The sequence below is a fragment of the Phacochoerus africanus genome, chromosome 9, assembly GCF_016906955.1.
Source record: "Phacochoerus africanus isolate WHEZ1 chromosome 9, ROS_Pafr_v1, whole genome shotgun sequence".
NCBI lineage: Eukaryota > Metazoa > Chordata > Mammalia > Artiodactyla > Suidae > Phacochoerus > Phacochoerus africanus.
The window spans coordinates 18351461-18366752 of NC_062552.1; the positions used below are offsets into that span (position 1 = coordinate 18351461).

Here is a 15292-nt window from a genome sequence, read left to right on the forward strand (position 1 = left end):
TTCTGTATCCTTATTTCTTTTTTTGTATTTCTATATTTCTTTGTCTTATTCTGTCTTTTCTAGCTTCCTCTTTATGCTTTCTCCTATCCTATCCTCTCAACTTTGCTCCTATTCTTCCAAAAGCCAGACAGAACTCTCTGGGGCTTTGGAAAGGGGTGCTGAAGAAGAGAGTCTTGAGCATCCCTTGCGTTTTTTTGTTTGTTTGTTTGGTTTGTTTTTGTTTGTTTGTTTGGCTGCACCTGTGGCATGTGGAAGTTCTTGGGCTGGGGATAGAACTGGTACTGCAGAAGCAACCTGAGCCATAGCAGTGACAATGCCAGATCTTTAACCTGCTGAGCCACCAAGGAACTCCCTATTCTTGTGTTTATCTCCTCTGAATGCTAATTTCACATTCCTTCTTTGTTCACAGAACATCTGCTATATTTCATTATAAAAATACTCCTATAAATAACCACCCATGGACACTTTAGTAGTTATAGAACAAATACACAAAAATTCTGGGTTGTCTACCGAATGGACATAGGGATGTCTGTGATCGATCCACTTCCCAAAGGTTACTGTGGCGTGCCTTCCTGCATGAGCAGTGAGGAGCAGAGGTATATGGGGAACTCTTGCAATTTTTAAAGGCATATAAACTACATTTACAAAAAATAAAACACAAGCTTTCCATCTTGAGATGTATAACTTCTTTAACTCTCAGTTAGCCTCATACCTTCAGGCAGGAAGGAAGAAATGCAATATTGGCAACAAATTCACTAGAATTGGCTGGGAATGATGTGTTTCTGGCACTCTGAGATACTTAACACCTTTCAGAATAGAGGAAAAAATTTCTTTGAAACGTTTCAGCGAGGCACACATGGAGAATATTCTTGATCAAGACAAGCTGTCAGCACTGTATTTTACCACCACTTTCCCCCCACCCCATTCCTTCGCTAAATATACTGTGTTATTCTCATATGCGGGGTCAAAAGTCTAAGAGCCAGCTCTGATTTCTGCCCTGTCTCAAGTAAATTTATTCACAAATGATATAGGAAAAGAGGCTGTCCATCCCTGCCACCAAAGGAACAAATGTACAGACATGCCTATACTGGTATTGGTATTTAATTAGGCAGATAAAGACGGTACTACATCAGCATTATTCTGGAACATAGCCATGAGCTTAAAAAATAGGTTCAGGAGTTCCTACTGTGCCTCGGTGTGTTAAAAACCTGGACTAGTATCCATGAGCATGCAGGTTTGGTCCCTGGCCTCGTTCATTGGGTTAAGGATCCAGCGTTGCCATGAACTGTGGGGTAGATTCAGATCCCGCATTGCTGTGGCTGTGGTGTAGGACAGCAGCTGTGGCTCTGATTCGACCCCTGGCCTGGGAACTTCCATATGCCACAGGTATGGCCCTAAACAAACAAACAAACAAACAAAAAACATAGATTCAAATAGAATAAAATGTTTCTTCTTCAAGCTCATGGTACCTATCTCTTTTATAGAACTATACTGAAACATTTTATGATAGTAATATTTTGATGTCTTGACTGTATTGTGATTTATTTTCAACAGGAGTACATTTTAACATAGTCAGAACTGAAAAGTCCATTCATTGAATTGGGCCACGTTTGGTAGAATGTTTTGTTCAGAGAGTGATAAGTAGAACTTCAAACCTGAGCTGATAGATTTAGTCCAAATCTTTAATTCCAAAATTTGGAAAATGATAAACAGGTGGGAGTAATCAAATCAGATGGGACACAACCTGGTCTGTTCTGATGAGCACTTGTGATTTAAAGCAAAAAGAATGTTGGGCATGGGATCAGCAGGTTTGGAGGTGAATATGAAATCTGGTTCGCTTATTAGATGCTTAATTTTGAACAAGTTATATAACCTCTCTGAACTCCAATTTTCCTGGATGTAAAAGGGTTTAATAATGATACCTATCTCAGAGTGGTTTTGTGAAGATTAAATTGCTCTAGGATAGTAAAGTGTCCAGCAAGAGCTTGGGGTACAGTAAGTTTTCAATAAATGATTGTTGAATCAAAGTTGAGTGAATACAACCCGAGTAGTGGGAAGCATGTTGCTTTCTGGACAAAAAACTAAGAGACAAAAGTAAATGACCATGGCTGAGAAGGGTGGCTAGCCCATGCCAGACCATATGCCAGACCAAGTCTTGATACAGTATTTACAAATGCCTATTCTATCTCATGGTAAGAAGAGTCTTTTTCAGAACTGACCTTGAGTTTTCAGTGCCATACTGGGCCACTCAGAGCCCAAGGAGCCTCCCCAGACTCATACAATCATTTGTTTCAACAGCCAAAAGATGAGATTGCATGGAAAAAAGAGAGATTTACTGCATCAAAGCATAATCAAATGTAATTCAATCTTATTAACAATGACTGAACACTTGCTGTGTATCAGGACTATACTAGAAATGAATATATATGTCAATAAGTGTTTAACATACTGCTGTACAATGCAAAGAATACAGTTTATGTTGAAACAGAACAGTAAATAAAGTTTTACTTGTTTATTGAGATAAGGAATTTGAAAGGCTGGTTTTTTTCTTGGATGCTATTATGGGCGAAGAGCAGAGGTTCACGTATATGCAGATGCTCAAGAGCATTTACGGTTAAGGGTTTGGAGCAGGTGAGCAGAGGTACAAACATCACAGAAAAGAGGTTGTCCTAGGCAGACATTCACAATGCGTCTCCAGTGCTCCAAGCCTCCCCTTTTTACTTCCTTTATCCCTTTTATTTTTTCCCCTAGAAACAAATACTTGGATTTCTTTCCCTGGTCAACAAATACTTGGATTTCTTTCCCTGGTCTCTCCAATCAGAAGTGAAACCTATTCCGTAAGGTGAGTTAGATTAGAGTCAACTCCAGAGAGAGTTTGCACTCCATAAGAGGAACCCCTGGAATGGAAAACGAAATGAAATGACACTTCCTCCGGTTCCCTCAAACCCAGTGGTTCTGAGTGAAGGACAAGCTGGGACATTGGCTTTTCACCTTGGCCCACCGGTAATTGGAGATGAAGTTACTCAGCCCTGCTGGTTGCTAAAGGGGATTGGCTTTCATGAAAGGATAGTGAAAGTTAAGGGAGAAAATGAAGCCGTTGCTCAACAGAATTTTCTTCCACTGCTTTTGAGCAGCAAGACTCTAGATTGACTTGGAAGCCGTTGTTTTGAAGAGGGTCCCAGAAGGGGGTCAGTACAGACTACCTGTGGTCTCCCAGGTGGCCTAGAAGGCTCTGTGTTGGGAGTCGAAGGGGGCAGAGGGATGAAAGTAGAGAATCCCTTCTGAACGCTAATCCTGTTTTCCAAATTTGCTCACGTAATACCTAACAGAAAAAACTTTCTTACATTCCTGTGATAACTGGTTGAGATTCAAATAGGCCTTCACTTCCTGCCAATTGCTGCAGTATCCATGTATTTCGTTAAACCACAGCCACTTTTTCTCAGAGATGACTACTTTTTATTTTTAGGTGAAATGACAGCTAAATATAACGGAACATAAATCAGTCAACAAACATCTGCTCCAGGGACCTCTAGAAGGAAGGGTGAGGAAGTGTACATATACATGAATACTAGACTGAATTTATCGAAATTCTTCACACACCCTTTCATGAGCCCAGGATGGGAAAAAGTCACTTCATGGATAAGAGGAGATCCTGCTTATTCAGTATCAGACCTTGAAATCTCTGCAGCAGGAAATATTTCATTAATATTTTTTTCTAGCAAAAGAAGTAATTGTGCATTGTGGGTAAAAGAACATAACCTAAAACATATGTAAAGAATAATATTTAACATAAGAATAAACTATTAAAATCTGTTTGAATACAATAAAGTTTCTACTAAGGAAAAATATTACAGGTCACATCTCAATTTATGTTTTCTTTCCTTTTTTCCCCTTCTCTCTCTCCCTACCTCATCTCCTCTCACTTCCTCTCTCCCTCTCCTCCTTCCTCCCTCTCTCTCTCAGAAAAGAGGAAAATCCAGGTGGTTTTGAAACTATAATCCTCACAAAGCATTTATGATTGTTTTTCAATGATACTTCTAAAAATATTGTGCATTTAGTTTTTATTTCAACAGCATACTAAACAATACTCTGTAAGCATTAGACATTTTCTGAGTTATTGAAAATAGATACTAATGCAATGGAAAACTGCAAAAATGATGCAATGCAAAGGTAATACATCTTAGCACAGTGGTGTTCTGAACTGTATGAGTTGGGCTCACAGTTTATGTACTGCAAGTATAAAAGCCCTCAGTACGTTTGCTAGAAAATATGGAGGCAATTCAGGAGGGTGCTTTGCTGCAGAGCGTGTATTTTATGTGTTTATCTCTTTAAATCTTGCCAATAGTTACTGGTTATAAACCTCAGGATTAATTTGCAGTAGAATTTTCTGTCTTTACTAGAAAATCAAATTGGCAAGTCTCCTGGCTGGCAACTAGGGTCTGGGGATTGCTCAGTGATAGACTTGGAAATAACTTGGGAGTATACACCAATGATATAAAAATCAGCAGTATACCAAAACTATAAAGGAGAGAAAGTAAAAGTCCTAAAGGCTAGTTATCATAAACAGGGGCAAAGATTTGTCTCACATTCCTGATATGAGTGATGCATGCCTATTTTTAATGTTATAACTGTCTTTATTCTCAGAGCCATCATATATATATATATACACACACACACATACATACATATATATATTCACTTTGGTCTACATATATGTAGAAGCTCAGATTTAGGGGGTACACCTTGGTTTAAATCCAGTGCTATTAAATCCCAAGGAAATTATTATCTGATTTGTAAAGTATAAAACTCACCAACATGGTTTTTGTGGTTGTTAAATGTGAAACAATATGTGATGTCCTGACCGGCATGGATCATCAGTAGCTGTTAGTTCTCACACCCTGACTAGAAATTATAATTATGTGAGGTGATGGATGTGTTCATTCACCTTATTATGGCAATCATTTCACAGTATTTATATCCATCAAATTACTCCACTGTATGCCTTAAACATACACAATGTTTTATGTCCATTTGGCTGGGGAAAAAGAAAATAAAAAAATGATCTCACATTAAAGAAAGGAAATTAGTCACACTTGCTCTCAAGGCAAAAAAAAGGAAACTGTTCAACAAGCAAATGTTGGGCACACACTTTGTGCTAGATTTTGTGGTAGGTGCTAGGGATGTAACTGTGAGGAAGTAAAAATAAGAAGAGTTTAAGAGTGCTGGACACTAACCCAGATACTGCCTATATTAGGTCCTTGCAATTCAGAACTTCCAATTTGGTAGTGATAGAGATGAAAAAAAATAGCAGATGTAGTGAGGGATAAGAGAGAATTTACTCAAGGCCCTAAGGGGCAATTAGTCAGACAGAGCTTGGGAGGAACACGAAGATTTCATAGAGAGGATGGCATCAGTGTGACCTACTTATGGGAAAGAGATGCTCTTACCTTCTGAACTTTTGAATGGTTAACATTAAAAGTATTAGCATTAGAAGCAGATTATACACTCTGCCCAGACAAATTAGATCATTAGAGTAAGAAGAGGAATTGTGGTGTGTGTGTGCATGCGTGTGTGCGTGTGTATGTTGGAGAAATAGATATGGACTGCCCATGACTGGCAATCAATAGTATGGCTTCATATGGACACAATGTGTTCTCTATAAGTAGCCACTAAATGAATGAATGAAAGAGAGAAAGAATGAATAAAAGAAGCCCTAGTAAACAAAAATTAAAGTTTTGGAAAAGAAAACAGTTTAATATATGCCATTTGAAGAAAGACTATCTGTTTTGGAAGCAAGGCCCATGAAGTCACTTAGCCATCATGAGAAAGCTAATAAACAGATGCCCATGATGAATGGTACTGCCCATTAGCAATTTTTTTGTTCACTCCCCACCCTTGCCATGGCTTACCTGCCCCATCATCTTTAACCTTTTTTTTGTCTTTTTTTTTTTTGCCATCTCTTGGGCCGCTCCCGCGGCACATGGAGGCTCCCAGGCCAGGGGTCTAATTGGAGCTGTAGCCGCCAGCCTACACCAGAGCCACAGCAACGCGGGATCCGAGCCGCATCTGCAACCTACACCACAGCTCACGGCAACGCCGGATTGTCAACCCACTGAGCAAGGGAAGGAACCAACCCGCAACCTCATGGTTCCTAGTCGGATTTGTTAACCACTGCACCATGACAGGAACTCCCATGTTTAATCTTGACCATGACATGAATTGTCCAGTAGAAGTCATCAGAATTTATACCATGTTTAAAAGCAGACGCTTTGGAGTCAGCTTTCTCTCTGATGGCTACCTTAATTCTGCCACTTCCTTACCAGGGAACCTTGGGCAAATGACTTGATTTCTCTAGACTTAACTTTTTCCCCACACCAGTTCACATAACAACAGTGTTGTTTTCATAGGATAATGAGGATTATGATCATGTAGACAAAGTGTTTATTATACTTTACAAATAGTGAGTTCTTTAAAAATTAGACATCATTATATGATTATAACTCTTCTATTTCTACCTTGAATGAAATTTTTTAAAATATTTCATTCAACCTTCTTGAGTTCTTTGTGTTTCTTGTACTATTTCTGTGCCACCAGGACTTTTAATATCCGTGGGATAGTGGCACCCTTAGAAAGTGCCTGGCTTTCCACCCTTTAATTTTGGTTAGCCTGTAAGAGTCTGGAAATCTTTGATAATTTAAACATTTAATAAACAATGCTAAAATCAAGTAATACTGTCTTGAGAAGACCATAATCTCTGAGGTTAATTTTGGATTGCTGCTGCTTTAGAAACTCTGCAAAGGAGGAAAAGAAAAGTGGCTACTACTTTCTCTAATGGAACATTTTCCTCTGGCAAATATACTCCTGAATCTCACAGCACAATTTAATTTCACAAAATGTCAGAGAGGAATAGTGTTAGGTCATTTCATCCTCTACAAGAAACTATTTTGTCTAAGATCAGGTGTCTTAATGATTAAGGCTTTTTATTAATGTATATTCCTAGGCAGCCTCATGTAACCACTTCGAAGCAAGATTATGTTTCAGAAACATGGGTGTCATATAATAAAGATGTTTTCTTCATGAGGTAATGTTCCTGAAATATGTGCTGGGTAATCCATGATCTACTAAATCCATGAGGTAATGGGTCTGAAATACATGCCATAAACCGCAGAAATTTCTTGATGGGAAAACTGGACATGGATTATTACATTTCTCTGAATGTCAGGGCAGTCAGGATGACTAAAAAGGATTTTTGCTCCCCTTTTCCAACTTACTTTCACAAAGACAGACAAAATTCACACTGCCAATTATTTCAAAAGAAACAATTATTTATAAAAATACTTTCCATAAAGAATGCAGAAACAATAACTTGACAGTTTGAAATGTAGCACAAAGTATGTTGTGAAAATACCCCTACTCCACATGTACACTTTTAAACCAGTAATATGTGTTATTACTGTTAATTCAATTACAGAAATCAGAAAAATTCTTCACTTTGAAGAAAAGAGCATTACTATAAACTCAAGACAATTTATTTCAAAATACATATATTTTTCCTTAGAAAGAGTCACTCCCTTCCCAATGAATATTTTTTCTGGAAGCACAAGAATGAAGCTGCTTTAAACACAAATCTATAAACATGCAGACACATATACTTCAAGAATCTTAGTAGCCAACTGGTTTAAACCCTTTATTTTGTAGATGATGAGACAAAGAGCTAAAAATGTTAAGTGCCATCTGTGGTGATTTTAAAATACATCCATAATTTATTTTTTGTGCGCTCCCCTCAAAAGATGGATTCTAATTGTTCTGTTATTGAGAGTAAGATGAACTTAGTGACTTACTTCTGAAAGAATTGAGTGTGCCTGAAGTAACAATACAGGAATTTTGAGACCAGAAAAAAACATAAATGGCAGTGAAACTTCCTCTATGATTGCTGTTCTAGATTGCTTGCTTTAGGAGAAGCCAACCACTTAGTCTGTGTCAGTGAAAAGTCAATGGAATGTGATTAGCAGAATTCCAAGATGGCCCCCAAGCTTCCTACCCCCTGGTGTACTTATTCTGGGTGATCCTCTCCACGTGACTGTGAGCAGGACATACAAATATGTTTGGATATTATGCTCATGACCAAAGGCTATACAGAAAAGGTGAAAGGATAGTTACATCCATGGCTACATATGTTATTTAAGACTGTCAGAGCAGACAGAAGAGAGATGCTTCTGATGACTTTGAGAAAGCAAGTTTCCATGTTGTGAGAGGGCCATATGACTAGGACCTGAGGACAGCCTCCAGGAGCCCAGAGAGATGGCTGACCTACTTCCAGCAAGATGACAGGAACCTCATTCCTATAGTCTTAGGAGTTGGATTTAGCCAACAACCTGGAAATTCTTGGAGATGAACCCTGAGCTCTAGATGAGAACACAGCCCAACCAACATCTTGATTTTCAGCCTCAGAAGATAACTTGAGCAGAAGACCCAACCTAACCTGTACCCTGTATCCCAACCCAAGGAAACTATGAGATAATTAATTTGCGTTGATTTAAGCCATTGAGTTTGTAGTAATTTGTTACACAGCAATACAAAACTAATACAGAAGGAAACTGAGGTCTCCTGCCAATAACTGTGCCATGTGAGTGAATCATCTTGGAAGTGCATCCTTCAACCCCAGTCAAGTTCTTAGAAGATTGCGACCCTGTCTGACACCTTAACTGGAACCTCATGAGAGGCCTTAAACTAGAACCACCCAGGCCAGGATACTAAATTTGTCATGCTTTTTATATTTTATGATGTTTTGCTATCTTGAGGGCCCTAGTTGGCTGGGGAGAGACTAGCTAATTCCTAGAGATATTAAACAGCATGCCTGCAAACTGACACATTTCATATGCAAATCAAGCAATTCTGAGTCCATTCCTCTAAACATCTTCCCCTGAACCACCTCCTTGTGGAATTCTCAAACACTAAGCCAACATTCCCCCCGCCCTAAATCTATCCAAGGCTAGGTACTAGACAACTAGAGATTACCTCTACAGTCCAGCACCCACTGGCATTATTCTACTAGTCAGTCCTAAACTGTATCCCCTTCCTTGCCTTGCCTTTCTCAAAACACAATAAAGGCTCTTGTGCTATACTTTCTCCTTGTCCTAATCTGCCTCCTGACTGACTCTGGAGCTTCTCCATGTGGCCCTGCATGAAATGATATACCCCACTTCTCTTGGGAAATCTAATAAATTCTTCTTTCAATTAACCTCTCTGTGTTGTCACTCAGTGACCTCCATAAATTAATACCCCATGGATTTTTTTAACACAGCAGCTCCCTAATTTCTAGTCCACAAAACTATGTGAGATAGTCAATATTTACTTCTATTTTAAACTGCTAAGGGGTAATTTAAGCTGCTAAGAGGTAATAGATGACTAGTACACTACCTTTGCCTCCGTTCAATGGCAGAACCAGAGAAAAGAGTTCAAGTCCTTGACCTTCTCAGATGTTTGGTGGAGTGGCAAAAGAAGCACAGGCTCTGAAGTAGACAGATATTAGTTTAAATAAAATTTCTGCTACCTATTTTCTTTGTTTTTTTAATTAATTAATTAATTTTCCCTCAATTACTTTATTTTTTATTACTCAAATGAATTTATCACATCTGTAGTTGTATAATGATCATAACAATCTGATTTCACAGGATTTCTGCTACCTATTTTCTTTTTGAGTTTGGTCAAGTTCCCTTAATATCACTGAGGCTCAATTTCCTCATCTTTAAAATTGATATAATACTTAAGTTATCAGGATATTATGAGATTTTTGAAAACTAGCAAGATAAAGCTTATAAAGGGCTTTGCAGAGAGTTGAAGGTCAATAAATACTAGTTCATTTTAATAATCAGGTATTCTTTCCATTGTCATTATAAAATGCAATTTAATAATTAATTGCTAATGCAAAGACATTTCATTAGTCCAAAGATCTCTGATAAAATTCCTTTGCGTAAGTATTATGACAAAAATAAGAAGACAGCAAATAACAAAGATCAATATGCAAAAGGAAGCAGATAGTTCAGACAGAGCCCAAGCACTGTGCCATAACGTCACTGTTCCCTACCTCCTCCCCAAAAGAAAAAAAGATAGAAAAAGCAGGGAAAACACTGTGCCTCTTGTTTTTCCCCACATCTCCTATCTATTGATAAGAACTTCATCTCTATCTTTCTATCTTTTCAGTGTGATCTACTCTCTTTGGAGAGATATCCTGGAATTAAAAAAAAAATGGATAAAGCCAGGTAGCCTACTTATACATTCCCTTTACCTAATCTTATCAGTAAGATGTATAAAAGATGATTCTCAAGGAGTTTATATCTAGTTGAGAATGAAATTATAATGTAGATAAAAGTATAAATAAACCCCAGGAGATTGATGGATGTTTAAATACCAAATGAGTGTTCCAGAGTGATCATTTTAAAATGAGGTATTCTTTAAAATCTAAATTTTGATATTTATCTTTTCTTCAGTGCTGGAAATATGGAAATAATGAAACTCCCTAAACTATACCCAAAATCAAATTTTCTCTCTTTTGGTTTGTACTACAAAAGAAATTTTTCTTTAACCAAATGCAAAATTTTATAATTTTGAATTTAATGTTTAGTCTTATGATCCATTTGACATATTTTTTTAATATAACATACTTATGAATATTAAAATGTTCCAACACCATTTGTTGAAAAGCTATTCTTTTCCTATTGAATTAGTTGAGCAATATTATCAAAAAACAAATACCATATATGTTTTTTTTTTAAATACCATATATGTTTGAGTCAATTTTTTCACTGTTTGGTTCCATTGATCTATATGTTTATTCTTATGTCAATATCATATGGTCTTGATTATAGTAGCTTTATCATAATTCCTGAAACAAAGGAGTTTGAGTCATCCATTTTTGTTCATCTCATTAAAACTCATTTTGGCTCTTCTATGTTCTTTATACTATCAAGTAATTTTAAGAAGAAAATTGTCAATTATATAAAAATTATGTCAATGTCGACTGGTAATTTTTTGGATGTACATATCACCATGGGGAGTATTGTCATTTTAGCAACATAGAGAGTTCCAATCTGTAAAGTCAGACTATGTCCTTTATGGTTTGTGTCTTAATTTCTCTCAGCAATACTTTTAAATTGTGAGATACATATACTGCACATTTTTTAAAGCTATCCTATAATTTTCATGTTTTGGTGCTGTTATAAATGTTGCTTTTAATTTCCAATTTTTCATTGCTTATATCTAGAATTACAGTTTATGTTTATAGAGAAAGCTTATATCCTGAGACATAGCTAAACATACTTATTTGTTCTAGTAGATTTTATTTAGTAGATGATGACGTTCTTCGAAAATAAATAGGGCTTTATTTCTTCTTCGGAAACTGTATATCTTTTATTTCATCTTCTTTCCTTATTGCCTTGGCTAGAGGCCCAGTACAAAGTTAAAAAGTAGTAAGAGTGGATACCTCTGCCTTATTAGGTGGTGGAAAAAATAGAATTTATCACCTTTAGGAATGGGATTAGCTGTAGATTTTTCATAGATACCCCTTATAAAATTGAGAGAGTTCCCTATTCCTAATATAGATATTGAATTTTGTTATAAATATTTAATTTTGTCAAGACATTTTTCATATTTATTGAAATAACAGCATTTTACTGATGAACTATCTTGGTTGATTTTCAAAGATTAAACAAACTTTGTTGTCTTCAGATAAACTGCATCTGATCATTCTTTATTGTTATTTTATTATAGTTTTTGCATTCAATTTAATTGCATTTTCTTAAAATTTTTTTCTGTATTCTTGAGAGAGTGTTGTATTGTAACATCTTTGATTTTATCAGAGTAATTCTAGGTCATTATATAATTTGAGAAGTGGTTTCTTCCTCCTTCCCTCCCTCTCTCTTTCTTTCTTGAGTTTGTTTACAAGTAGTGTTGTTTCTTCCTTAACTTTTTCTTAGGAATTACCAGTGAAGCCAACTGCTCCTACATGTTCTCTGTAGGAGGCATTGGTTTGTTTAGATTGTGAATTAGATTCCTTTAGTAACTGTAGGAATATTCAGATTATTTATTTCTTCTTGGATGGAATCTGTTAGTTTCTTTTTCTTTTATAGAATTTGTCCATTTTATCTAAATTACTGTATTTATTGCCTTAGAGTTGCTCATAATATTCCTTTATTATCCTTTCAATGTCTGTGGAATCCATAATGATGTCTTTCATTTCATTTGGAATATTAGTAATTTTGAATCTCTTTTGCTCTTGGTATGTCAGGCCAGAAGTTTATCAGTTACACTGATCTTTTCAAAAATTGTTTTTGCTTTCACTGACTTACTCTATTTAGCCTAGAAAGCAGAAATTTTCTATTTGATTAATTCTCATTTTATCTTATTTTCTCCATTCTGCTTGCTTTGAGCAAAATTTGTTCATTATTTCTGCCTTCTTAAGGTAGTCTCTTAGTTTCAGATCATTATTTTCTATTCTAAGGAAATGATAATGTAAATTTCTCAAAAACCTGCACTAACTTTATCCTATAAATGTTGATATATGTTTTAAAAAACCTTATTTGGTTCAATTTTTTTCTTAACTACCTTGTGATTTCTAATTTAATCCATGTGTTATATACAATGAATTAGTTGATTACTGAATATCAAATGATTTTCTGTTATTGATTTCTAATTTAATTCCATTGTAATCAGAAAGCATATTTTGTGTGTGTGTTGGTGTGACTACCATCTTTTTAAACAGACTGACACTTTCTTATGACCAAGTATATGGCTTATTTTAGAGAACAGTCTGTGTGCACTTGAAATGTATGTATCTTTTTAAGTGAGTGTTAGTATGTGAACGTAGTTCTTAAAGCATCTATTCTTCCCCATCCTGGTGCTGATTAAAATATTAAAAAGGAATGGGGTGAGATAGAGTATATGTATAACTTTAAAACAGGAGCTGATATACTCTTAAAAAAATCCACTGGCTAATTTTAAGAGACAATTTGTGACTGAAAGTTACATGAGTAGATGTAGATATTTTTTCATCCCCAAGAAGTGCAGGAGGGAGATATATGAAAGAAAATTTGGTGGAAGGGCATTGGAAATTATCATTGATAACATGAAAGTAGTTTTAATAGACTATTACTTTTCTATTGGTGATGTAAAAAAAAAACATACTTTGCTTAAAACAACTCAGATGTATTATCTTACAGTTCTATCTGTTAGAATTCTTTTTTTTTTTTTTGTCTTTTTGTCCTTCTGGGGCCGCACCCACAGCATATGGAGGTTCCCAGGCTAGGGGTCTAATCAGAGCTGTAGCTGCCAGCCTACACCAGAGCCACAACAACACAGGATCTGAGATGCATCTGCAACCTACACCACAGCTCATGGCAATGCCGGATTCTTAACCCACTGAGTGAGGCCAGGGATCGAACCCTCAACATTATGGTTCCTAGTTGGATTTGGTAACCACTGTGCCACGATAGGAACTCCATTAGGGTAGAATTCTGATTTGAGTCTTGCTGGGTGAAAATCAAGATGTCAGCAGGGCTATGCCTTTTCCTGGAAGCTTTAGGGGAGAATATATTTTCCTTGCCACCCAGAAGGGTCCTCCACATTCCTAAGGCCTAAAACATAACATCTCTTTGACCATTATTCCATAGTTACATGCCCTTCTGACCACAGCCAGGAAAGGTTCTCCACTTTTAAGGATTCCAGTGATTATACTGTGGATATGCAGATATTCTATGATAATGTCCCCATGTCAAGATTCTTAACTTAAGCACACACGCAAAGTCTTGTTGCCATCATATGCACAGACTCCATGGATAAGAGGTGAACATGTTTGGAGGGGCTGTTACTCTTCCTACCACACATTTTTATATACTTTTCACAATATAAAGTGTTTTAAAATGGTGTTGCTAAATTGGTTTGTTGTCAAATCTGTGCCTGCATTCAGGAATGCCAAAGTCAATTAAGCAATGAATTTTCTTGGCTCATAAGTGTGATGTCAAAAAATGCAAAATGTGACTGGTTGAAATGAATTCCTAGGTCCTTTGGCCAGAGGTGCTCCTGACTTAAGCCTTCCTGTGTCAATAAAAAAGGAGGAACTGTGCTGGAGAAAAGCAGTTCTGCTACAGATGCGCTAGGAAAGTGCAGCTGGGCTACTGCAAAGCTGGCCAGGATGAAGAAGCTGTTGACACTTATACACCAAGAGGCTCTGTCCCACTAAACTCTGCTTTCTGTGCTCTCCTTCTCTTCTCTTTTCTCAGCATCATTTTGCAATGGGGGGGACATGAAAGAGAAATGTCTAGAAAGTCACAGTGAAGGCGACTTGCAGAGTCTGCATTCTGAATCCCTTCACGATGTATTTATTCTTCTTTAGGATGTTTTCTAAGTGTGGGAAGACTGGTCAAAGTCTTCTACTTTTTTTGTTGTTTTTGTTGTCTTTTTAGGGTCACACCTGTGGCGTTTGGAAGTTCCCATCCTAGGGGTCAGACCAGAGCTGCAGCTGCCGGTCTACACCACAGCTACAACAGTGCAAGATCCAAGCCAAGTCTACAACCTACACCCCAGTTCACGGCAACAACAGTTCTTCAACCCACTGAGTGGAGCCAGGGACTCAGACCCGAATCCTCACAGAAATTGGTTGGGTTTGTTACCACTGAGCCACAATGGAAACTCTAGAATCTTCTACCTTTTTTTTTTTCTTTACCTCCATAATCTGCCCAGTTTTCAGTAATTTATCTCCATGTAGGCAAGAACATTACTTCCTAACTAATTTTTCTATTTTTCTTCTGAAAATGGAATGAGAGCAATGTTGTTACTCATGGAAAATACATTAGTATCTTCCAAAAAGGGTACGTATATACAACCTACATTAAAAAGTAGGAAAATTCCCCACAGTTTCTTCATATCATTTATATATTTAGACTCACCTTTCCTTACAGTTAAATGATTAGAAGTGTTCCTGAAAACTAGAAAGTGTTATAACAGAAGCTATTGTTTGTTGTCTACCAGAGGAACGTACATTTACATGCATAGATTGGGAAATCTGTTCTTACTCATAAGTGTAATTCTGGTTATATGCAAATAGAATGATGACCCAATGGATCACTGTTTCATGTGGCTCTGTGTGTCCCAGGAAAGCCACTCAGATTGCCATTCTTCTCAGGACAACTGATTTTCTGCTGTTCTATGATAAAGTCATCAGTTACATGCTTACACCCATCAAAACTTAATTTGATTGTGGCATAGTATGTTTTCTGTTATTGCTGTTTTAATGCGT

At 36.8% G+C, this 15292-nt stretch overlaps 1 long non-coding RNA gene across 3 annotated transcripts in view; it reads left to right on the plus strand.

The window, feature by feature from the left end:
- Positions 1-15292, plus strand: part of LOC125136270 (uncharacterized) — a 94836-nt gene that overhangs the window by 65061 nt on the left and 14483 nt on the right. Inside the window, exon 1 of one of the 3 annotated variants that reach the window (XR_007137144.1) lies at positions 2558-2842. The exons of the other annotated variants lie outside the window; for them this stretch is intronic. This is a non-coding gene — a long non-coding RNA (uncharacterized LOC125136270). Of the gene's footprint in view, positions 1-2557; positions 2843-15292 lie in introns of those variants that run through there. 3 annotated transcript variants of the gene reach the window in all.